Source organism: Callithrix jacchus, chromosome 22, assembly GCF_049354715.1.
Source record: "Callithrix jacchus isolate 240 chromosome 22, calJac240_pri, whole genome shotgun sequence".
In the NCBI taxonomy this organism is placed as follows: domain Eukaryota; kingdom Metazoa; phylum Chordata; class Mammalia; order Primates; family Cebidae; genus Callithrix; species Callithrix jacchus.
Genome location: NC_133523.1, coordinates 37168291 through 37194215, shown reverse-complemented (window position 1 = coordinate 37194215; position 25925 = coordinate 37168291). Strand labels below are relative to the sequence as shown.

At 51.1% G+C, this 25925-nt stretch overlaps 1 protein-coding gene and 1 long non-coding RNA gene across 7 annotated transcripts in view; one reads left to right on the top strand and one right to left on the bottom strand.

Moving 5' to 3' along the window:
• Positions 1–25925, top strand: part of POU2F2 (POU class 2 homeobox 2) — an 84011-nt gene that overhangs the window by 12339 nt on the left and 45747 nt on the right. For all 6 annotated transcript variants that reach the window (XM_078359787.1, XM_078359786.1, XM_078359784.1 and 3 more), the window contains exon 2: positions 4384–4444. The gene's annotated coding sequence lies outside the window, so the exon portion shown is untranslated. The remainder of the gene's footprint in view (positions 1–4383; positions 4445–25925) is intronic.
• Positions 7817–12813, bottom strand: LOC118150132 (uncharacterized). Its single transcript, XR_004738017.2, has 2 exons — positions 12639–12813; positions 7817–9620 (listed from the first exon to the last, which is right to left on the bottom strand). It is a non-coding gene; the product is annotated as an uncharacterized LOC118150132 (long non-coding RNA).

Below are 25925 nucleotides of genomic sequence, written 5' to 3'. Positions count from 1 at the left end.
AGAGAGTCTTGCTATGTTGCCCAGGCTGGTCTTGAACTCCTGGGCTCAAGGGATCTGCCCACCTCAGCCTCCCAAAGTGCTGGGATTACAGACGTGAACCATTGCGCCCGGACTGTCTGTCCTAGATAGCTTTTTGTCCCCAAAGGGGACTATGCCTATGAATTTATCCAAAGAACTTATTAAAATTTAGATACCTGGGACCCAAACTCAGATTTTTAAATTTTTTTTGACATGGAGTCTCACACTGTCACCTGAGCTAAAGTATGATGGTGTGATCTTGGCTCAGTGCAACCTCTGCCTCCCAGGTCCAGGCGATTCTCCTGCCTCAGCCTCCACCTGCCAACACACCCGGCTAATTTTTTGTATTTTTAGTTGGCCATACTGGTCTCGAACTCCTGACCTTGTGGTCTGCCTGCCTCGGCCTCACAAAGTGCTGGGATTACAGGCGTGAGCCACCACACCTAACTTTTTTTTTTTTTGAGCCAGAGTGTCACTCTGTTGTCCAGGCTAGAGTGCTAGAGTGTAGCGGTACAGTCTCAGCTCACTACAACTTCTGCCTCCCAGGTTCAAGAGATTCTCCTGCTTCAGCCTCCTGAGTAGCTAGGATTACAGGTGCCTGCCACCACACCTGGCTAATTTTTGTATTTTTAGTAGAGATAGGGTTTTACCACGTTGACCAGACTGGTCCAAACTCAGAATTCTGATTTCTGTTCCAAATTTATTTATTTTTGGTGAGGGGAAGCATCTGGATGTGTATTTTGTAAAAATGGGATGATATGCTACATACTTGTTTATAACTTGCCTATTCTTCTTCCTAACAACAGATTAGGAACATGGTTCCCTTGTCAATGATTTTATTTCATGGTATGAGCTGAGAGGAGTGTTAAAAAAAAGAATGTATTTTGGGCATGTTTTTTAGTACTTTACAGTCCTTCTTTGTGTGGGTGCTATACCATCATTTATTATACCAATCCCCACTCATAGGACTTCTAGGCTGTTTTCTGTTTCTCCTGTTATAATTATCCCCTGTTAATAGCTGAAGACATTGAGGCTCGGATGTGAAGCTTCTCTTATATGTAAAAAGCTAAGGCACGGTCAGAGGGGAGCTGGGGATGGCTTGGGTGCTGGCAACAGTCCCTGGCCTGCCTCAGGGAGGGACTGAGGGACTGGGTAGAGGAAGCCCCCAAGATATAAGACATGTGACATGTCGGAGGGGAGGCAGGGGCCCTTGAGGAGGAGACCACCCTTTTCCAGGCGCTAGAACCAGGTGTGATTCCGGCTTAAGCCCTGCCGCCCTCAGGCTTCCCTCTTCCCTTCCACTGCCCCCCTCCCTGAGCCCATTCACTGCCTGCTCCATCCTTGCCAGCTTATCAATAGGTTAAGTGGTCAGGTCAGTGATATTGACCATTTGATTAGGACCTTGTCAGATCAATCCCTGACTCATCTTGTGGGCCTCCTCCCCTGCCCACACACTCCTTCCTGTTCTGCGCCAGGGAGCAGGTGGCCATAGAAGCCTCTGCCCTCCCCACACAGCACCCCAGAACCAGGAACCCCATGGCCCTTTGTGGGTCATTCCTGGTCCTCTGTCTAGGTGCCCAGTTCCAGTACCTTCTCCTTGCATCCAACTATCTTGCTCATAGTCATTAGATCTTGTTTGCTGTATGTCCCCTGCCCCTTGGAGTCTAGTCAGCTAGAGCTGCCCACACTTGGCTGTATAACCTTGAGCAAGTAACTTTACCTCTCTGAGCCTCCATTTTCCACAGCAGTGTCGTGGGATGACACTCACCAAACAAATGTGAGATGCTGAGAGATCACACCTGCAGAACAGTGGCCCACCCCTGGTGCATGACCAGCAATCAGGAAATGCCAGTACTGATGCGTCTGTGAGTGCCATGTTTCCGTCCATCTGTCCGTCGGTGGGGGTGTATGTGGGCATTCTGTGTCTGTGGGGCCAAGTGTCACCGTCATTCTTAGGTCTGTCCCAATCTGTAGCTTGGGGCCATTCCCTGTGCTGGGCAATGCTTCAGACCCTCAAAGGAGCCAGACCCTGCCCTGCCCTCAAGGAGCTCATAGTCTGCCATGTATGTGGAAAACTGACCCCAGGACACAGCAAACCATTATGTACACCAGCTGCGAGGAGACTTGAGGGGCCAGGACCAAACATTGAGCTTGCTTTCCCTCTGTGAACAGTGGAATCTACCCTTTATGTGGCACAGCTGCAGGAAATGTAAGCTTTGGGGTTGGACACATCAGTTTCAAATCCTGGCTGTCACATCAGTTTCAATTCCTGTGCCTGGTAACCGTAGGCCGGCTGCTGCCCTTCTGTGTTCCTCTGAGTCCCTATCTGTACAATGGGAGAAGATATCTTTTAAATAGTTTCCAGTCTTAAGACACTGCTGGGAATACAGCTCCCAGATCCCATGGACTGTCTCTCTACTTGGAGATGTTGTCTGCTTGGGAGGGGGGTCCTCTCCCCTCTGTTGGAGGGCATATTGGGGTTTGGGAACCTGGGAGGTGGGATGAGAGTTGGAGGTAGATATGCCAGGGGTAGTGCTGCCCATGGGCACCACAGCCCCAGGTAGCAGAGGGCGGGGAGACTGAAGTGTGGGCCCTGCTGGAGGGAAGCCAAGGATAGGGGTGCTGCCTGGGGGAAGACCCCAGCCCTAAGGCGCTGTCTGACTCTGCCCCCCCACCCAGGCCTGGGGATTCCCTTGCCCTCCCCACCATCACTTACACCAATATTGACGGTTAATGCCGTGTCGCCACCGTGTTCAACACTCAGCGCGGCTAATTGTTTTGACTGGGAATCGGCAAGGCGATTAAACGCCATCGATTTTGCCCTGCGCGCTGCATCGATTTTTAAATTTCCTATTGATCCTGGCCCTAAATCTCCTTAACCAAGACCTCACTGTGGAGATGACAGCCGCTGATTAGCTCCAAGGCGGGGGTTGGGGGGAAGCAGCCCCTGAAGGGGGAGCAACCCCAGTTCCTCCCTCCCCCCAGGAACTAGGAGTTCTGGTCCCTTATTGCTCCTGAAGATTAAGGCCCAGAGAGAGAAAGGACAGATGGAGGAGGAAGTGGGGAGACCCCTGGCCCTTTTTACCTCCCTTTTTCTTCTTGTTTGGGCTTTTCCCTGGTCTCTCTGCCCCGGCTTCCTTCATTTCTCTCTGTCCGTGTCTCCCTATCTCTTCTCTTTCTCTGTTTTTCTTTCTCAGTCCATCTTTTTCTTTCTTCGCTTCCTCTTCTTGAACTCCGGTGCCTCCCTTAATTCCTCACTCTCCCTTCCTGCAGGGCTGTGGAGAGGCTCAGCAAACCCTCTTTGTGAATGAGCCTCCTGACCTCTTGCCTACCTCTCTGTTCTCTCCATCTTGGACACAGCAGGTAGAAGGACCTTTCCAAAGGCAAACGGACTGTACCCACCTCCCTCTCCAATGAAGCCCTGGCTGCTCGGACCAGGCACTTGAGGCCCTGCAGGGAGTAGCCCCTGCAATCTGGAAGCCTCGTCCTTCCTCACTTCTCTCATTGAACCCCGGACAGGCAAAGGCCTGGCATTCTTTTTCCTTGCACCTGGTTCTTTCTCTGACTAAAGTTTGTCTTCCAGGTTCAGCCTGGGTGTTGTTTCCTCCTTAAGTCTTCTGTGATCTCACCCAGGATGCCTGCAGCACCCTCTACTTAACCCAGCGTGTTGGCATTGGCTCTTCCTTTTGTCTCCCCAACTTGCCTGTGAGCCCCGTAATAGAGCAGAGACCTTGTCTAATTCGTCTCTGTCCCCTGCCACACTTGATTCAGAGCCAGAGAAACCTCAATATTTGTTAATGAACTAAATGCATAAATGAATGGACAAATGTACAAGTCAGAAATATTATTATGAGTTTTATTTTTATCTCCCACAGCACATAGGTACCTATTAACAAGTAACCCTTTCAAATTTCTTTCTCATTTGATCCTCCTAGCAGTCCTTTAAGATGCACAGTTTAATCAGTTAATTTCTCTATTTACGTATCCATCACTTAGTCATCCATTATGCACTAATTGAGCATCTCAAATTTGCCAGGCCCTCTGCCAAACACAAAAGCTGCAAGACGAGGTCCCTGGACTTTAAGAAGCTTCCAGTCTGATGGGAAAACAGATGTTCTACAATGGCAGGCACCAGTATGCCCATTTATGAGATGGGGACACTGAGGCTCAGAGGCCAGAAATGACCACTGCAGACAACAAGTGGCTGACTGGACCTGAGTCCCAGGCACCTGACTCCACAGTTCGCCAACTGCAGCTCCTGATGATGTGACAGGAAGAGGATTCCTCCACTGGAGGAGTGCATTATCCTGCATGAGGGTGAGATGAATTCTCTGGGATGTTGACTGCAGTCTCCTCTCTCTCCAGGTTCTCGACTGGACCGGGTTGGTGGCCTGAATGTATTAGCTTCGCTGCGTCTGCCCAAGAGGTAAGGACCGTGGCCTCTAGAGTTTTGCTTAATGATGCACCAGGGATCCTGTTTTCTCACAGAAGTCCCTGCTTTCACATCCTTGTCTCTGGCTCACCCAGAGAATTGCTTCCCCTCTCCACTCTGGCCACTCAGAGATTAGTATCTAACTGTTTTCACCCTCCATGGATCCTGTGGCTTTTGTGCCAAACAAGTGGTTCTTGGTGTTTGTGACTGTGGGTGTTTTTGCTGGTGTTAGGACTCAGTAGGAGTGAGATAGGGATAACTTGGTGGCTCAGATCACAGCTTTGGGGTCAAGCACACCTATGTTTAATCTCTTTTCCTGACTTCGAGGGACTTGGGAAAGTTGGAGCCTCCATTTCCTTATCTGTAAATGGGAATACTAATAGAATCCACCTTAAGTGCCATCCTGAGAGCATAAGGAGATAGAGGAAGAAGAGCCAGGTGACTGAGTGATCCTGGACATGGCTCAGTTTCCCCATCTGTCAAAGGAGGGTAATTAATAGCATTTACCATGCAGAGGTGGTGTGACAATGAAAGTACTTATTTCTTAAAGTTGTGTAGCTGGAGGAAATGGGAGCTTGAAATATGGCTGGAAGCATTCCCCTGAACAAAGAAGGTTTTATGAATCCCCTCCCTAAAGCCCACTGAGACTCTCAGGTAAAAGTGGTAGTTATCCTGTTGCTTACCTCTGTGGGAAGCAGGGGCTCTGGCCATTTGCCCTGATGTTTGCGCCAGTTGGCTTGATGAGGCCCTGCAATGAACATCTAGGGAGCAGGGTGGATAAGAGTTCTGGGGTGGAACGCTCCCCTACTGCCACCCCTATTCCCACCATCGAAGCTTAACGCAAAGGCCTCAGGACCCCAGGGAGGCCTCTGGGTGCCCTCGTAGGACTCCTACCCAGGTGTCCTTTGCTATACCAGGAATCACAGACTCATTTTAACAAGCAGATGGAAGCTGTAGCCCAGGATTTGCAACCCGGTATTGTAGGGACTGTGATGGACTGGAAAATACATAGGTTGGGGAGCTGCTTTTTAGCTCCACTGACTGTTCTCATACACAGATGCAACCCTGACTTACCAGTTTTTGATTTTTCAAGAGAAGCCAGAAACCCGGACTTGTGTGTGACGTCTTCCAATCTTTAAATGTTGGTGACTAATGCAAAACTTCCAAAATCTCCTTGCGGTCCAAACCACATGTTTCAGGCAACCTTTGGTTAGTTCTGCAACAGTACAGAGCTTCTCCCAGGAAAACATATACCTACGTTTACCCAGTTGTGCTACACTTTGGGATGATCACAGATCCCGTGAAGTTCATTCACGGGCCCCTGTTATCACTGCTGAGGAACATGAGAATATTCATTCCAGGGCATGTCATTTCTCTAGCATGCTTTTCTCCAGGGAACTGGAGTTGCAGCTTTTCCAGAAATCCTCACATCCTCAAAAAGAGGGTCAAGGAGTTTCCAGATTGCAGAATTAGTTTGGGAGCTAGAGACTGGCTTTGAGGAATGCCTGAAATTTGGGCTGAAATGTTTCTGGTTGGGTAGGGTTACAGTCAGGTCTATGATTTTAATTCTTTGCCTTCAAATAGATGTTCATTAAATATCCATGATTTCATGGACATATGGGTGACTGACTTGGTAACACATGTAATCATAATAGGGCTTGTACATTCCACTGAGGAAACTGACATTTATTAGGGGCCACTTTTGTGTGAGGGCCTGTTCTGGGCACTTTGCTTTTTTTTTTTCTGAGACAGAGTCTTGCTCTGTCGCTCAGGCTGGAGTGCAATGTTGCACTCTTGGCTCATTGCAATCTCCACCTCCCGGGTTCATGTAATTCTCCTGCCTCAGCCTTCCAAGTAGCTGGAATTACAGGTTTGTGCCACCATGCCTGGCTAATTTTTGTATTTTTAAGTAGAGACAGGGTTTCACTATGTTGGTCAGGCTGGTCTCTAACCCCTGACCTCGTGATCTGCCTGCCTCAGCCTACCACAGTGCTGGGATTACAGGCGTGAGCCACTGTGCCTGGCTGGCACTTTGCTTTTAATCCTCACTGCAACCCTGTGAAGTGAGTGTTGGCAACTGTTAAAAGAGAAAGAAACTGAGGCACAGAGCATGAAGGCAACTTTCCTGTAGTCACCCAACATGTAAGCAATAGAGTCAGAATTTGGACCTGGGTTTGCCTGAACTTAAAGCTCTCATTATTGTACCTCACCAGAACCCACCATAGTTTTTGGTATCTCCACAGAGTGGCAAATTTTTGCACTTTGGGAATGAATTTGATTTTGGAGACCACTCGAAGTTTGATTTAGCAGTAGATCTGATGAATTTAGCAATGAAGGATTTGGATAATACTGGGGTCACTTGATTTTTCAATAGAAACTGGAGACAATTATACACTAGAGAGATGCTTTGTTGATGGAGTTTGTAAACTGGCCTTGAAGGCTGTTGCCAAAAGTCAGAAGGTTGAAGAAAAAGTTCAGCCTCCTGAGGAGAAATATTTGAAGGAAGCCATAGTCTTTTAGGTGTATAGTTTTTTTTTTTTTTTTTGAGATGGAGTTTCACTGTTGTTACCCAGACTGGAGTGCAATGGCACGATCTCGGCTCACCGCAACCTCCGCCTTCTGGGTTCAAGCAATTCTCCTGCCTCAGCCTCCCGAGTAGCTGAGGCTACAGGCGCGCACCACCATGCCAAGCTAATTTTTGTATTTTTAGTAGAGACGGGGTTTCTACTAAAAAACCGGCCTGCCTCGACCTCCCAAAGTGCTGGGATTATAGGCGTGAGCCACTGCGCCCGGCCAGGTGTGTAGTTTTGTTGTCAAATAACAACTACAATAAACACCTGCTCTGTCTTTCCTTTATAGTCACACTTGGAAGGTGAGTGTTCCCCCAAACATGTCTGGAGGCCTCCTCAATGCTCTGCATGGGAGCCGGAGCCCCAAGATGAGTGAGAGAACCCCCTCCCAGCTGTGGGGTGGTGGTAGCCTCTGCTGCCCATGCTCCCATGTGACTCCCCTTCCTCTTCTCCCTCTCCTCTTCTGGTCCTTCTTTCAAATTCTCCTCCTACCCATGCCAGGGCCTTCTTTCTACTCTGCGTTGAGTTCACTTCTTTACCTCCTCAGCTCTCCATCTAAGGATCCCCAACTCTGAGGGCCTTTCCTGACCCCTTGGCTGGATGATGCCCCCTTTTCCCTCCTGAGCACTATCACCATATCTGATTATATTCTATATGGTTAGTGTCTGCCCCCAGAAGCTTCATGGCAAGGGGACCTCTCTGTCTAACATGTCTGTCTACACTCAGTCCCTGGCCCAGTGTAAGTGCTCAGCAAGCATGAGTTGAATGAATAAATAAGTGAGCAAACAGACACATAAACCCAGATCCATCCATTTATTCCTTCAGCCAACATTTTCTGGGATTCCTTCTGTGCTAGGCCTTGTACCAACATCTGGAGATGCAGAGAGGTGGGAGATCTGTGTGGCCTTTGAGGGGCTTTCAGGCTGGTGGGGGCTTGGGCACAGATACTATCAACTTGAACCAGGGGCTACAGGGTGCTGGGTTAGGGGAGAGACAGACTTACCGGCCTAGGGGGACCTCAGGAATTCTTTGGGGGTAAGGGGAGAACTCCTGAAAGGTAAGGAGAAGCCGAGGGCTAAGTTACATTTCAGGTGGATGGGAAGGGGTGTGGGCTAAAACTGGACTCTTACTCACTATTGGGGACCATGGATGCTGACCTGGCCTCAGAATCCTCACAGCCAGCTACAGTCCCCTGGGTATCTGGTGCCTTCCAAGTGCCAGGGCAGGAGCAGGGCCATGGTACCACTTTGTATTTCTTTCCCTTCTAATCTTCCATCCTTCTGCAAAAAGACACAATGGCCTTCGATGTGGAGTGGTCCTGGGGTCTCAGAGGTAACTCAGACATAAGCAGCAGGGATGTGCCCCAGGGTGCTCACACACTCCGAGAGAGTCCTGAATGTTTCAGAAGCAGAAGCTTCGGTCTGGGTGAAAGGCTTCCATCCTGGGTCTGTGAGGTGACATGGAAGGAACAGAACCCAGGGCTGCATGAGGAGGATGTTTAGCCTCTGGAGACATTGTCTCATGGGCAAGAGTAGAGGTGTGATGGAGGGCTGCCCTGAGATCAGAGGTTCGGCCCTTCAGGGCAGTCAGGTTCCACAGACAAGCTGGAGAAGCCAGGGAGTGACATCAGGAACTTGTCCACATGCTCCAGGCCTAGTCTGCCTCCTTCTGAATTGCACCTGGAGGGCTTTGGCTAGAGGAATAGGGTGTGTGCTGTTCCATATAGGGCTTGAAGGATGGGCTGGGCTGGGACAGAGCTTCATTGTAGAGGCAGCTCTTGGATACTGGTGGCTATGGCTGTGGGGTGGGACCCATAGGGTGGTCTGTAAATTGCAGCTGTGTGATCTGGGCGGTGGGCAGAGCCACTCTCGCTGAATGTGGAGTCCAGATGTGAGGGGCTGTTCACCATTATGGTTTGCTGGGAGGTGGCAAAAGATTGCTTGATCCTTTTGGCTGCCTGGGCTCTGTCACTGGGTGGGTGGAGATAGCTGTGGACTGGGAATATTTGTCAGCCATGGGGTGGGGATTACAAATGTGTAGAAGGTAAAAATGGCTTGAACTCTGAGCTAGTTTGGGGACCAGTGGGTTCTGGAATCCCTGACAGTCCCATAGCAAATGAAGGTCAAATGCCAACCATCCTAGTAAGCATGGAGCCCCAGGTGCCAAGAGCAGGCATTTGGCTCTAACTTCAAATAGAGAGACATTCTGCAGGGTTCTTCAAAGCACTGGTCAGGACTGGTAGGCAGAGAGAAGGCCTCAGAGAACGACCCTGGATGTTTTCAGCTGCGCTTGTTAGAAATCTTGATGCGCACCCCACTCCCACTCCATGGTGGTTGTGCTCACGATGCCCTGCTGGGTCTCCACTCCTGGGTTTCCTTCCTTTCCTCTTCCTCTCCTTTTGGCTCCAGCCCCAGCATCCTCTTTCTTCCTTTTCCTGGTCTTCATTATATGTCTTGGCCTCTCCATTCCTCCCTGGTCACCTCCTTTTTCCTCTGAGCTGGATCTCTGTATTTAGTGTTGCCTGTGGGTTGAGTCTTAGCTTTTGTCTCCAGAGAGAGCCACACTGAGATCTGGAGATCAGGGAGATCCAGAGATCAGGTCTGGTGTGGGTGTGAGGCCGGGGAAGGAAAGAGAGGAGGAAAAAAGGTGCTTGAGAGAAAAACAAGAAAGGAGGTATTTACCTGCTCCTGGCTACTCCAGGACAGCTTCTGAGGTCCCTTACACAGTGATCCACCCTTGCTTTTCTTGAACTCTCAAGTAATCCTCCTGCCTCAGCCTCCTGTGTAGCCGGGCCTACAGGTACAAGGCTAAGACCACTGTGCCCACCCTTAGTTTTCTTGGGCATGAGGTGGATAGGGGCTGGAGGGATGTCTAAGAAAGGGAAATCTAGAATATACCAGATGGAGTGGGGGGAGAGGGAGACCCAGAGAGCACGCACCTCCAGACAGAGACACAGAGGGGGATGGAGCAACTGGAGAGGTGCCAAGAGGAAGAGGGAGCAACGGAAAAGTCAGAGGCAGGAAAGCAGAGTAAGGGACTCAGAGACAGAAAGGAACAGAGAGAAAGAGAGAGTGTGTGCTTTGGAGCTGAACTCATGAGAGTGCATCAGAGAGAGATGAAGGTGGCCGGTATGACGGCAGGGGACAATGAGAAAGAAAAAACAGTGCAAGGCAGCTGCAGCCGAGGCAGGTGGGCAGGACTGTGGGGCAGGAAGTAAGGACCTCACACCTGGCCCCCACCCCCCAAGCTGGCCATGCCTGGCAGAGTACGAGGAACTTGACCAGGGCCCTGGTGTGTGTGGAGGGTGAGGTGGTAGTGTGTGGTAAGGAGGGATGCACTGCTCCCCCTGTCCCTGTGATCAGGTCCCAGTTGGCTCTGGCTGGTCCCTGAAGCTATTTGAGATCATCCCTGTCCATTCATCCTGTCCCCTCCCCACCCTGGCTCACAGGGGCCCAGAGGAACATGGAAAAGGCTTTAGCATCCCTGACTTCTGGCCTGCGGAATGGGGAGAAGTGTGTGTGTGTGTGTGCGCGCGTGTGTGCGTGCGCACCCGCATGCACACGCAGGAGGTGGGGGTAGAGAGAGATCACTTTGGACATGGTCCCCCTTCAGCTTCTCTCTAGCTTTGCTATCTCAGAGTCTCTAGTGCATTACCAACTCCCCTCCACCACTATCTGCCGTCTGTCTTTTATCTCTCTGGTCTCCTTTCTGTCTCTCACTCTCACTCAGCCTTTCTGTTCCTCTCTGTGCATTGCCCTTTCTAGTTCTCCCTGCCTCTGGCTCCCGTTCTCTCTTTATCTGTGTCTTCTCCCCATGTGGCTCCATCACTGGGTTTTCCGCCCTGTTGTGTGCTCTTTCTCTGTTTCTCTCTCTGTCTCTCTGGTCTCTGTCTCTGTCTCTCTATCATGCTCTCTGCATTTGCCCTTCCTCTACTCTTTTTCTCTGCCTTTGCCTCCTGGTTTTGGTGTCTGTGTCCCTTCTAGTCTCTTTCATCTTCTGTCTCTGCTTCTCTGTGCGCCTCTCTGTGTGTCCCTCTGTCTCTCACTCTGCCGATCTCTTTCTCTTCTCATGTCTCAGGGTCTCTGCCTGTCCATCCCTGCCTCTGTGTGTGTCTCTCTCGCTCCCCCTCTCTGCCCCCCCTTTTTTCCTGTTTCCAACACCCACACTCACATCCTACCTCTGGAGTAATTGCTTTTGTCTGGGTTGGACTGGACTTGTGGTGGGGGGAGGGTGGGGGGAGCGGGTGGCGCTGGGGGGGTTGGGAGGGACGGAGGTCGCTTGGTGGAGTTGAGGTGGCATCCACCAAGCAGGGGTGTTGAGGAACAGAAGTACAGCCTGCCCAAGGTGCGGGGGGAGGTGGGGACCTGGGCCATCCATCCTGGCAGGGGTCTGGGGTCTCTGGCAGGGAAGGGAAAGAAGGCAGACAGGCCTGAACATTGGGATTTGGAGATGATGTAGTGATAAAACGGACTAGCCTGTGTCTCTGTGGCAGCCCCTGCTGCCTCACCACCCTCCCCCACTCAGAGACAGGGTTGTAGCTTCTACACACACACACCCTGCCGTGTACACAGAGTCACCATGACACACACAGGGACACACCCAAAGCCTCTAGCCCACTTGTGGAAACACACTCGGCCATCGGCACACAGGGACACACAGCAACATGTAGACATACAGAGAAACCACATGGACTCTCCAACACTCATGAGGAGAAAGCGCTTCCAGTACACCCAGAGACCATGACGCAGATCCCTGAAGCACACACAGAGGCCCACAGGCACAGGCACGGATCCACATGGGACCTATGGAGGCTCACGTGCAGCAACATCCGTGCTCAGCCACGTTCTGGCAGGGGAACACACACGCCAACACACACAGACTCCCCAGAGGACATGGGAACACATAGCCACCCCATTACCTAGGGACGGGGGGATCCCTGAGGTGCTCCTGGAATACAGCCCCAAGGGACAGACAGAGACTTAGGGATACCGAGGGTCAGGGAGACACTCGTGTAAGTGCATACACAGCCACCCTGTGCTCCTGGGATACATCCATGAACTCATGGTCACATACACACATGACTTAGGGGCCAAGACGCTTGGGTGTGTGCAGTCCCAGAGTCCCGCAGCAGAGCCTGAGGACACATACACACCTTACGTACATGGTAGCTTGCACATCACAGACCTCTCCATGGAACCTCCTGTCTGAAGCCTCACAAGCCTCCCACTCCCACCACACATGTGCAGGCCAGACCCTGGGGTGAGGCCAAGGCAGCTTGTGGGGGCAGCCGGCAGCTCTGAGGGTGGGCGCAGGCTGGCCTGAGGGGTTGCCCCACTGTTCTTTGCATCCATTCACTGTAGCCTACCCCAGCACCCTCCAGACCTTCCCCTGCTTCATGGGCTCAGGACAGTGTTTCCCTGGACCCCCAGGTGCCCCCTGCCCACCTCCAAGAGCTCTGTCCATCACACACCTTCAAAGGGCCCCATCTCCCTGAGCTGCTCCCAACTGAGGGGATGCCTGCTTTCTCCCAGGTGGCCTGTCCCTCAATTTATCCCAACCCCCTTACCTGCAAGTGTGCCCCCATCCCCATCTGCTTCCCTGCCCACTCCCATACTCACCCCCTCTCCTGGCTGTCCAAGCTCTCAGCCTCCCTAAGCTCTCCCGCTGTAGGGAAGTGATGGGGGGTGCCTGGCCCCTCAGAGGCCTAGGTAAGGGGTACATGATGGTAGGGGACCTGGGTGCAGCTCCTGGAAAAGGAAGCAAGGCAAGCAAGGGAGAGAGAGAGAGAGGGAGAGGCAGGCAGTCAGCCAGCCGGCTTTATATCCCTGCCGTATTGATCCACCATGTCACAGCCTCGGTCGATAGCCAGCTGAGAAAGAGAGAGGGAGAGAAGGGAGGGGAGATTTAGGGGAGGGCAGCCAGGACCCCTATAGTCCTCTGCCCATCTGGGTCCTTCTTGGTAGGCTGTGGGGTCATGTGTGAGCCTATCCCACCCCCACAAAAAAGGCCTGCCTTATCCTCCCCCTCTTGTTGGCTGCGGCCCTCTCTCCAAGAGCCACCTCAGCCTTCATAGGAGAATTTAAAGCATAAAAGATCTGCCCATTTCTTTGGAGGCTCCTTATCCCTGTGGGCATGGGGGCTCACAGCTGTTCATTGCCTCAGCTACCTTTTATCTCCTGTTGTCAGACTGGGTAGGTGGGAGGCCCTGATGCAATGTCATGGGTGGCTTGTGAATCCACCTCCTTCACTGTGGTCATGGGCAAAAGGGGAAACTGTCTGAAGGCCTCTTCCCCAGCCACTGCTAGCCAGGAACTCAGGAGCACCCTGTCTATGTCGGTTTCCTGCCCTTTCCAACAGATGTTAAGTTTCTTCCCACAGCTGTGCCAGGCCAGTGCTAGAGGTCACATTTAGACTCTTTTTCTTCTGGCTCCTTCCCTTCCCCACTGGTCTAAGAGAGGAGAACACTTAGCCTCACTTTTACCTCAGCGTCCTCTTTCCTCTCCATAGAACCTTCTACCATCTGCCCCCACCAAACCTCCCCTGACCTGGGTGGGGAAGGCAGGAAAGGAAGAAGTCTTCCCTTAGTAGGAAGAGAAGTGAGGGGAGAGTCTCTGGGACAGTGTTGAGAACCCTGGGCCTGGGCTGTCTCTCCTCTCTGATCCTCAGTTTCCCCCCACTCCCATCCAACCCTGCCCAAGCTAGAAGGTCTGTATGGCTCTGGGATCTGTAGGGATTGGTGCAGATAGGGGGCAGGGCCATTCGGAGGGTGAGAGCAGGGCCAGAGGGGTGCCTGCTGCCCCTCCCTCAGCCAGGACTGCCCGGGTCCCAGGTGCATCCCTCCGGCCCCCAGCTCCCCAGGGCTCCAGTTCTTTGTCTGTTCAGATCCTCTTCTCCTCCCAGCCCAGCCTCCGAGAGGTTGAGGAATCACCTTAGCCTTGACCCGAGGGGGAGGGCAGAGGAGGGGCAGGCGGCCCCCACCCCCACCTCCTGCCCATGGCCATCCCCACAGCCCCTCTCCTCCCCGCTTCCCTAAGTACCAGGCCATCCCGCCAGCATCAGGCCAATGCTCCCTTTGTTAGGAAGGGGGAGGGGAAAGAGACCAGCTGAGGGGATGCGGCCTGACCCCCGACCTCTCACCCTCCCTCCTCCCATCTGGGTCCCCAGGGGCTCAGAGTCCCCTTGACGGACAGTTCTGACCATCAGCCAAATGGCTCCAGGAGTGAGCAGGGGGCCAGGTAGGGGGGAGGGGAGGAAGGCCTGACCAGGGCTCTCAGCCCACCACGGATGTGTGTGTGTGGGTGCTCTGAGGTTGGAAGGAGGCCCGTAGGAGGGCTGGCAGGGGGAGGTGGTCACCCACAGAAGACAGGCTCTAGGAGGAGCCTGGTTGGATTGGGGGATATGGAGGCAAAGTGGGGCTCATCCCAGAGCCAGCAGATCTGGGCACCCGGTGGATAGGGGCCTGGCCCAGGCAGACGCCCCCACCCCACCCCCACCCCGCCTGCGGCATTGGGAGTGCAGCGAGTTTTAAAAAAAATTAAAAAAAAAAAAAAAAAAAACAACGGGAGCAGAAGCTGGGGGAAAAAATATATAAGAAAAAATATAATAAGAACTAAGCGGTGGCTGCAGGAGAGAGAAAGGGCAGGAGGCGGGGAGGGGGGCGCAGGGGGGAGGGCGGCTCGGGCCCTGGTCGCTGCGAAGGCCGGCCGCCGGCCTCTGCGCTGAGCCCTCCGCGTCCCCCCTGCCGGCCCCCTCCAGCCCCGATCGATCCAGTTTCTTGGCAATAAAGCATTTTTATTGTCAGCTGCCCTGAATGCCAAATGTGAGCCTGGTCCTGCTCCCCCCCAACCTGCTTCCTCACCACCCCTCCCCCAGCCCTCTCCACCCCCTCCCCTGCCATTCCCCCCACCGCAGAATCAGCATCGTCCATCACCAAGACCCCCTCCTCTTCCTCCTCATCCATGTCAGCCGCAGTGCCCACACATCTTCAATAATCCACCAAGCCCTCCACCCCCCATCTAGGCCTCTGTGCTCCCTTCCCTAACCCCAAAACTGCAGGGGAGCAGAAAGGTGGGCTCGGGATGGGTGGTCTTGGGGAGCACAGTGTTGGGCAGGAGGAGGTTCAGGAGGGCGTTGGGGTGGCCAGATAGGGAGATGATGGTCATAGGTTGAGGGAGATATTAGCTAAAGTCAGGATAGCCAAAGCCTGTTCCTCAGTAGCCAGCAGGGAACAAGAACAGGTAAGGTGTCTGTGGGCACCAGGCACTGGAAAGGGCAGACAGACCCCAGCCCCTCTGCCCCTGGTTGCAGCACTTCAGTTCTTAGTCCCTCAGGGCCTGTTCCTGCCCCTTCCACACTGAACTTGGCCCTTTTCTCTGGGAGGCAGCTGGGTTCAGGTGAAGAGAGGGCTTGGAGCTGGACACCTTCCCATGCGTCAGTCTCAGCTCTCTGCCCGGAGCAGCCCCTTCAGGAATGGGGATGACACCACACACCCTGCCGGACTGCTGGTGTGAGGGGCAGAGGAGAGGATACTGGGAAGCAATTTACAGAAGGCCCTGGTGGCCCCACCTCAGCTTGCTCTTCCCCCTCCCTCCCTCCCTCCCTCCCTCTCTCCCTCCCTCTTTCTTTTCTCTCGTTTTCTTTGTCTCTCTTTCTGCTGTTCTCTCTCTCTGCCTCTTTATCTGCATCTTCCTATCTCTGTCTGTTTGACTCTGACTCTCTTTCCTTTATTGCTGCCTTTCCCTCTAGGGATAAACCTCCATATACTTCTCTGTTCCACCTTTATAGTCCCCAGTTACTCTTTCCCCACACCCCTCTTTTCTCTGCCCTGCTGCATGCTTTTTACTCCATCTTTTTCTACCCTGCCTGTGCCCCACATCCCTTGTCTCAGCCCCATCTCTTTTGGTTCATCCCCCCTCACACAGCTATAGAAAGGAGCGGAGGCTTGGGTCCTTGGAACATCAGCAGAACATGCAGAAAAAGGTTCTTAAGCCCCTCTTCGCTCTCTTAGTAGTGTCAGTGTCTAGGCGAGTCTACACTCACAGAGATAGAGCTGGGAACTAAGGGGCAAAGCCCGTCTGTCTGCCACAGACATGCTGTATGCCTTTGCTCAAGTCACTTGCCGGCCTTGAGCCTTGGTTTCCCATGAAAAGTGAGCTGCTCCAAGGGTGTTTACAGCCTCCTCTGTGGATTATGTTGCCTTGAAAGCCCAAGTTCCTCTGTCTCCTAGGGAGGGAGTTTGGGGCAGGATCTTCATGCTGGGGAACATGATTGCCCCGCCTCTCACCTTGTGGTGGCTTGGGAAGGTGAAGCTGCAGATATGGGCAGGTCAAGTGTGCTAAGACTTTTGCTCTTGGTCTGGGCAGGAGAGAGGCCTGACCAGAATCATGCTTTAAGGAATATGGGGTGTGGATTCAAGACGCCGGCTCCATGTCCATTGTCAACTCCCCAGAGCAGGGTCCATGACATCACTGGTCCCTGGCTCATTGCCTGCCACACAGATGGGATTCAAGAGACATTTTTGGAGCAAGTGAGGAAGAACCTGTGCAACACTACAGGCTACGGTGGGGAGAGGGGAGGAGCAAGTCCTGGATGGGAGGCATAGGGGGAGGAGAAGAGGGATTCAGACAACTTTGGGTTGAATTGAGGGGAAGTTGACAGATGGGAGCACTTGGACGAGGAGGAGGATCTCAGGATGACCATGGGTGTCCTTTTCAAGCCTTCATCCTACACCTAGGACCAGTTATCCCCACCCTACACCAACAAGCTCTACATTAGTGCAGCTTTCACAGTTCCCCACCTGTGGCCTCACAGCAACTGGTTTGCTGAGGGGAGTGAGGATCTCTGTGTTAGAGAGATCCCTCTGATGTGGGAAGACGCCATTTGTGTTTCAAAGGTGTGTACAGATCCATTTATTTACCCATATGCCATATGCTTGCTTATACCTGAAACAGCGCTTATTTTTCACCAGTTTTGAATTTTTGATATTACCTTTAGACAAAAGTTTTCCAATTAGCACAAGGCCTTCCTAATAGAAGACAGAAAGGTCCCTCTGGGCTATTTGGGAAAGACCAGGGTATGACCACAAGAACCCGGTGTCAGCTGGGGCAGGGCTGGGTCCTGGGATGGAGATGAGGTTGGCAGGATTGGCTGAGGAGTATGGGATTCAGGCCAAGGCCAGAAAACCTGGAAAGAGGTGAGGGCTTTGGGGGTGAAGGATGAAGAGGGGGCAAGAGATCAGGGAATGCTTCTCCTGCAAAGACCATTTCACCACCTCCCTGGCTGCCTGAGGAAGGGCCCCCTGGACAGGGGCTGTTCTTTAGAGTTCAGAACACGTCCAGGTTTCCCACTGCCTGCCTTGAGAAGGGATCCAGGCACAGATTTGGGAGTCCCTTTCCATCTGGCTCCAGCAGCCCCTCCTGTGAGTCCTCTTGGACTGACTGCTAGCCTGTTACCATCCTTCACGCATGCCGTTCCCTCACTGGAAGTGGAACCATTCTGGCAGCTGCTTATGTACTGCCTTCTGTGTGCTAGGTTCTCAGCCTGTGCTCCTGCTGACCTCTGACCACCCTAGGGTGTAGGCATTTTTATTATTCCCACTTTGCTGATGGGGACATTGAGGCTCAGAGAAGGGAAGTGACTTGCCTAAGATCTCTAGCCAGTGAGAGGCAGAGCCAGGACTGTGATTCTGGCTGGCCCTTTGAATTAGTTCCATTCATAAATGTTTATCAAGAGCCCACTGCTAGGGATCAAGCTCTGTTGGAGATGCTCAGGAACCTTGCCTGCCTCTGTATAAGGGGTACCCCAGGAAGGGGGCTTCTCGTGTCTGAGCCTTATTTCCTCCTCTGGGTCATAACTACTACCTCATAGGGGTTAGGGAAAGAGAACATACAAAATGCAGTGTCACCTGACAAATGGCCATGCCCTTCCCTCTTGCTCTTCTCCTCTCTGAATCCTGCCCATCCATTGTTAGCAATGACAACAATAAAATACCACATTAACTGATATTTATAAGGTCAATTCAGGATTTATTAAAATAAAATTCATAGTATCTTACAGGTGATATGGTCTGGCAGTGTCACTTAACTATAAAGTAGAAAATACACATGTTGTTTTAATTTCATCCCCTCAGGAATGTGACACATGGGCCAAGTGACACAAAGGTCATAGCTAGTCCTGCAGCTGGGACCTAACTACCTATTTATGTGACACCTTTTTAGCTATCCTCAGTTGCTTTTGCAGAGATGCAAGAGGCCCAGGACCTCACGGACTTTGGAGGAAGAGAAACATGCATATGATCAGTGTAACAGCAAGGCCTGGGGCAAGGGGAGTTAGGCTCTGGAATCAGCTTGCCCATGACTGACTTTGGGCAAGTCCTTGCCCTCTCTGATTCACCTTGGGATGCTCCTCTGAAAAGGGGGTGGATAATAACAGCCCCTGCTTTAGTGGATAGTTGGGAAGATGCCAAAAAATGATACAGAGAATGCATGTAGCACATGCCTGCAACGAGTAGGTGCCATGTAGCTGCTTTGTTACTTAGTAGAGTAGTGGGATGGTCTAGGGGCCTGGGGCATCAAGGCTTGAGAGCTCCCCAGGAGCATGGCCAAGCTGAGCTGCCCTGTGTCCCCAGCTTCTGGCACAGGATCTGGCACAGTGGGTCCTTCCTGAAAGTGTGGAACTGAATCATGTGGAAGAAGCTCTTGCCCATGCTGAGCAGGAGTGGAGCATCAGGGGAGAACAGGGGAGCTGAGTGGAGGGCCTGGCCTTTGCCTTCTTCTCCCACCTTGTGAGGACAGGTGGGTGTTCCCATTCACTCCCTTTTGCAGGGTGTGAAGGTCATTACCCCTCTGTCAGTTTCTTCAATAAATCAATACCAAGCACCTCCTGGGCTGCAGGTCTGGAGACACAGTGGTGAACAGGACAGACTACAAGCTAGTATGATTATTATTATGTTCTAATCGGAATGTTTAATGTGGGTTCACATTAACTCATTATTAAAAATAAGTAAAACAACAAGTGAATGTATAGAGAAAGAGGGCTCCGTCCAGCCTAGTGATGGGAATACACCATGAACCAAGGATTATGATTAATCCAATTTTGTGCACCTGGGATCCTTCTAAAAGACAGGATGAGAAATAATGGGACACACATGCTCCCTGTGCTGGCATAAACATTCAGGTTGGGGGAAAATAAACAAGCACGTGACACATGGAAGCTTGAAGGTGAGACAGCAAAAAGTGCTAGAAGAAAGTGCAGTCTGGTAGAGGACATAGTGATGAGAAGGGCCATGTGAGGTAGGATGATCAAAAGGTGTCTGTGGAGGGGGTGTTTAAGTGTAATTCTGGAATCAGTAAGGGGACAAGCCATGGGAACACCTCCTGCGTCAGGCAGGAGGAAGGACAAGAGCAAAAGTCCTGAGGCAAGAGGAAGTGCGGGTGTGGATTGCAGGAACAGAAAGGCAGCCAGCTTGGAGGAAGTGAGTGAAGGGGATGGGGAGAGAGGAGTTGAGGTGGGCAGAGGCCCTTTGGAATGAGGCATCTTGAAACTGGCTCGCTTGGCTGGCCTTCTCTGTGGCCAGCGTTGGGTCGTTAGTACCCTGGACAGCGGCCTTGGCCCCTCTGAGCGCTGCTGCTATGGGCGTTCCCTGTTGATATTAAGTCTGTTTCTGGGATATTAAGTCTGTTTCTGGGCAGTGAAATGGGGGTGGGGAAACAGATGATATGGCAGTCAGCATGACTCTGCCCCTGCCCACAGGAAGCGCACAGTCATTGGACAAGATGTTAATGTACAGTTTAATGAATTTTTCCTTTTTTTGTTGAGACAGAGTCTTGCTCTGTTGCCCAGGCTGGAGTGCAGTGGCGCAGTCTTGGCTCACTGCAACCTCTGCCTTCCAGGTTCAAGCTTCAGCCTCCTGAGTAGCTGGGATTACAAGCATGCGCCCAGCTAATTTTTTGTATTTTTAGCAGAAACAGGATTTCACCATGTTGGCCAGGCTGTCTCAAACTCCTGGCTTCAAGTGATCCAGCCTCAGCCTCCCAAAGTGCTGGGATTACAGGTGTGAGCCACAGCACCTGGTAGTTTAATGACTCTTGATGGAGCAAACGTATGTGCACTCACCACTTGGGTGGAGACGTCAAAGGCACCCATAAGCTCCACTTCTGCGTGTCCCTTCTCAGACATACTCCTTTCTCCCTGCTGGAGGTAACTACAATTCTCACTTTTGTGATAATCATTTGTTTGATTTTCTGCAGTGTATCATTTAGTATGTTCTAATTTTAATTTAAAAAATGAGACCAGGCGCAGTGGCTCATGCCTGTAATCCCAGCATGTAGGGAGGCTGAGGAGGGAGGATCGCTTGAGTCCAGGAGTTCAAGACCATCCCCTGCAACATGATGAAATCCTGTCTCTACCAAAAGATACAAAAATTAGCCGGTATGGTAGTGTGTGCCTGTGGTCTCAGCTACACAGGAGGCTGAGTTGGGAGCATTGCTTGCTGGGAGGTGGAATTCGCAGTTAGCTGAGATTGTACCACTGCACTCCAGCCTGCTTGACAGAGTGAGATGACTCTGGCAAAAGAAAAAAACAAACCCGACCCCCTCTTCAAAAAAACAAGTATATCTCATTATAAAAACTAAAGTCATTACAGAAGAGGTTATAATTAATTACTTTCCAGACTATTTCTTCTACATTTGCTTAATACTTGTGCACCATAGAAAATATTTAGTTTTAAAAATAGATGAAAAAAGAAAAGAATAATAACAAAAAAAATAGATGTATGTGTTTTACATCAATGCTATCAAATTGTATAAATCGTTCTGCAACTTGCTTTTTCACTCAACAGTGTCTTGGAGAACTTTTCATGTCCTTGTCTCATTCTCTTTCATAACTGCATAGTATTCCTGAGTATGAATGTATTATAATTTACTTAGCCACTGTCCTGTTGGAGGCATCTAGACTGTTTCTTATTTTTATTAACCTCAAATCTTGATGTAGTTAGTGAACATGTTTGTTCTTAGGGCGTGGTGGCAAGTATTATAGTTAAGATTAATTAAGTTCCTGGCCATGCCTGGTGGCTTCTACCTGTAATCCCAGCACTTTGGGAGGCCAAGGCAGGCAGATGATTTGAGGGCAGGAGTTTGAGACCAGCCTGGCCAACATGGTGAAATCCCATCTCTACTAAAACAAAACAAAAACTTAGCCAAGCATGGTGGCACAGGCCTGTAATCCCAGCTACTTGAGAGGCTGAGGCAGGAGAATCGCTTGAACCCGGGAGGCAGAGGTTACAGTGAGCCAAGATCATACCAGTGTACTTCCAGGTTCAAGCCTCAGCTCCCTGAGTAGCTGGGATTACAAGCATGCACCACCACACCCAGCTTGGGTGTCAAAGTGAGACTCTGTCTCAAGAAAAAAAAAGATTAATTAAGTTCCTGTCAGCCAATGTTACTGCCCCCATTTCACAGATGAGGAGCCTGAGGCTTAAAGAGGGAAGTCACCTGCCCAGGATCACACAGCAAATGAATGGAGGAACCAGATTCCAAACCTTCATCTGACTGACTCCCAAGTTAGTCATTATGTGTACTTGTATAGATGGTTAACCATCTGCAGGGCAGTTGTCCTTACCCAATAAACATTCCTGGAGCCCTGCCTAAATGCAGGCCCAGTGCTGGGCTCTGAGTCTACAAGAACATGTCAAACTGAGCCCTGTCCTCAAGAAGCTCACAGTCTGTAGGGACAGCCTCATTGGGAAGTGACTCAGTGCAGTACAATTAGTGCTAAAGTCCAGGGATACTGCCTGGAGCTGTGGCAAGACTGATGTCAGGGAAGGCTTCCAGAGAGAAGAGATTTGAGCAGAGGTTGGTGGATACAGAATTTGTGGCAGACAAATGCATGCATGAGGGATGGGATACATAGGGGAGCCCAAGTTATTGAACAGAGGAGAAAGGTGAGCTCTGAGGGTGAGACAGCTGAGGAGGTTGGGAGGCACCATATCCATTTGGGTTTGGAGAGCCAGCCTTGGATTTTGTTCTGTGGACCATGGGTGCCTGGAAGGATTTATTCATTCAATAAATAAGGTCCAAGCATTAACTCTGTGCCAAGAACTGTTAAAGCATCAAGAATACCACAGTGAATAAGACAGAAAAGGACACCTATCTTCAGAGAGCTTACATTTTAGAGGGTGAAACAGACAGTAAAGTGAATAGGCAGCAATTGAATTCCAGAGTGCTCTGAAGGAAATAAAACTGGGAATGGAGCGGAGCGTGACTAGGGAGGGTTTCTCTGAGGAGTGGCCTTTGAGCGGAGTCTTGAAGGAGGAGAGGAAGGGGAGGAGGGTGGGGAACAGCATTCAAGGGGGCTGGCAAGGTTGAAGGCCCGATGTTGGGAACAAAATTGGCTTCTTCTTCCTCCAGTGTGGCTGGGGCGTGGTACTCATGTGGCCAGAGGGGAAGTCCTTTAGGGCCCTAGAGGCCATGGTAAGGGGACTGGGGTTGTCCTGGGGGGCAGCAGGGCTAGAGGGCTCTGGGTCAAGACCATGGGCTCTTGCTTTTCAGCCTTTGGACAGCTCCCTGCTCTTGGAGCTGGGGTGATAGCAGAGGCTTCTGAACCTGCACAGTTGGTGCTGGGTGAGTGGGAGCTAGAGCAGAACAGGAAGTGCACATGTGGGCTGTGGAAAGCCTAGGGTCAGCAGCAGGGGGCTGGGGGCTTCTGGGCCAAAGGTGGAGCCTCACTGGGGAAGGCCTAGGGCCAGGCACCTGCTCCTACAGCTCATTTGGAGAACCTGGTGAGCACATGGCAGTGGATGCCAAGGGACCCTGTTCCTGGGGATCTGCAATCTGAGTGAGACTTGCACCAGCCAGGCTGAGGAGCAGTGAGCTCAACACTACAGCTGAAGCACAAGCTTTGGGGTCAGCAAGCTTCTGGGTTCATCCCAGCCTAATTGTGTGACTGTGGGCCTCAGCTTCCTAATCTTTAAAGTAGGGATAATAATGGTCTCTCCCTCATAAGATGACAGTGAGGAGTCAGTGGGTTGCTGAGTATACCCAGCCGGGGCCTCCTTAGAGTAGGTTGGCTGTGCTTTACCTCCCTATTTGTCAGTGGTCAGTTGAGCCATCAGTTCATCTCACTTGTTCTTGTTTCTTTCAAGCTATAGAATATTAGAGCTGGGGCCTGGCGCAGTGACTAATGCCTGTAATTTCAGCACTTTGGCAGCCTGAGGCGGGTGGATCACTTCAGGTCAGGAGTTTGAGACCAGCTTGGCCAACATGGTGAAACGCTGTCTCTACTAAAAATACGAAAATTAGCTGGGCCTGGTGGTGCATGCTTGTAGTTCTAGTTACTTGGGAGGCTGAGGCAGGAGAATAGCTTGAACCCAGGAGGTGGAGGTTGCAATGAATTAAAATAAAATAAAAGACTATTAGAGCTGAAAGAAGTCTTAGAGTGCTTCTCCAGCCCATCTCAGACTTATATCTGGGAAACTGAGGTCCAGGAAGTTCAGGGGACTGGCTCTAGGTCACTAGAGGGCGAATTTCAGAATAGGGACTGGTTGGTCTTCTTTTGTTTGTTTTTGAGAGACAGAGCAAGACTCTGTTGCCCAGGCTAGAATGGAGTGGCGTGATGTCAGCTCACTGCAACCTCTGTCTCTTGGGTTCAAGTGATTCTTTCCTGCCTCAGTTTCCCAAGTAGCTGGGACTACAGGCATGTGCCACTATGCCCAGCTAATTTTTGAATTTTTTGGTAGGGTTTCACTATATGTTGGCCAGGCTGGTCTTGAACTCCTGACCTCAGATGATTCACTCTCTTCGACCTCCCAAAGTGCTGGGATTACAGGTGTAAGCCACTGGGCCTGGCCAGTTGGTCTTCTTTCATTTTCTTTGATTCACATTGCAGTGCTTCTTTTCTTACATGAGGCAAACTGGGAATTCTGGTAGATGTGGAAAATTGGTGGTGGTGGGGAGGGTATGTTGAGGAATGTTTGTGTCCATGTGAATTTGTTAAGCATCTGCTGGCTTCCTGGTCCACAGACCTTGCTGCTTCCTGACTTTCCCCCTGGGACTGACCCAAGTGCCTTCCCGTCTCATTCTCTTTCAGTGATGACCTTGGATCCACGCAGCCACCCTGGCCCAGCACTCAGTTCCTATCTCCTGCTCCTGTAGACTCCAGCTTGAATGTGTTTTCTCATCCTGATCCTCATGGCTCCATTCTCCCCTGCCACCTTGGACCACTGTCCCAGCCTCCCCACGATCGTCCTTTCTCCAAATTCCACCCTACCAACCTGTCCCCACATTCATCCCCAGTAGAACTTCCTTACACAGAATCCTTCTTTTCAGAAGCCTTCCACTTGCACTTCAAATCCAGCCTCAAAGGAACTTGAGGACAAACTTGGGAAGCTAAGGACAAACTTGGGGAACCAAGGACAAGTCCCAAGTTTGTCCCCACCTTGGGACCTTCAACCTTGCCAACACCCTTGAATACTGTTCTCTACTTCCTGCCCTTCCTCTCATCCTTCAGGACCTCAGGTCCTACCCTGATCTTTCTTAGCTGAGCTTAAGCTCTTCTACCTGCCCCAATCTTCTGTGGCAGGAAAGATACTTTAACGTACCTGGACCTCATTCTTGACTTCTCCATGACTCCCACATTTAGCCAATCACCAATTCTTACTTCCTGTCACCATCACCTGATGGTGAACGGAACTCATCAGCTTTCTCACACTGACCCTGACACCCCCATCCTCTGGTTCTTCACTGCGGCCTCCAAAGCAGCCAGGGTTGTCACAAAAATGTTCATAGAACCATGCCACTCTCCTGCTTGAAACCTTCTGAGAGATGTCCAATTGTTAAAGTCCCAGATTATTACCGTGGCCTGCAAGGCCCCATGTGATCTGGCCCTGGCTGCCTCACCACCTCACACCTTGTCTTCTATCTTCTCTTCTTTGTTCACTCGGCTCCAGCTTTATAGGCCTCCTATCAGATCCTGGAATTGCCACACCGTTTTCTGCCATGGAGCCATCGCCACCTCTGTTCCCATTGCCTGGAATATCTTCCTCCACACTCTTTGCCTCAAGAATACTGTGTCCAATTCCTATGTAAATGTGACTTCCTTGGGACGCTTTCTGCAACAACACTTTTCTGTACCCTTTGTTTACATCAGGTATCTTCCTTCCGCTTTAAGAGTCAGGGTCTCTCTTTGTTGCCCAGGCTGGAGTGCAGTGGCATGATTGTAGATCACTGTTGCCTCGACCTCAAGCAATCTTCCCATCTCAAGTAGCTGGGGCTATAGATGCATACCACCACACCCAGCTAAGTTAAAACAATTTTATTTTGTAGAGATGGGATCTTGATATATTGTCCAGACTGGTCTCAAACTCCTGGCCTCAAGCGATTCTCCTACCTCCGCCTCTCAAAGCACCAGGATTAAAGGTGTGAGCCACCATGCCCAGCCTCTCCTCTACCTATTTTTTTTTTTTTTTTTTGAGATGGAGTCTTGCTCTGTCGCCAGGCTGGAGTGCTGGAGTGCAGTGGCGCGATCTCCACTCTGCAACCTCCACTTCCTGGGTTCAAGCTATTATCCTGCCTCAGCCTCCTGAGTAACTGGGACTATAGGCGTGTGCCACCGTGGCCAGTTAATTTTTGTGTTTTTAGTAAAGACAGAGTTTCACCATGTTGGCCACGATGGTCTTGATCTCTTGACCTTGTGATCTGCCCACCTCAGCCTCCCAGAGTGCTGGGATTACAGGCGTGAGCCGCCATGCCTGGCTCAATCCTCGACCTATTCTTGATATAACTTTTCCTAACTTAGAATTACATATTTATTTGATGGCTTTTTATTTTTTATTTTATTTTTATTTTTTTGAGGCAGAGTCTCACTCTGTCTCCAGGCTGGAGTGCAGTGGTGCGATCTTGGCTCACTGCAGC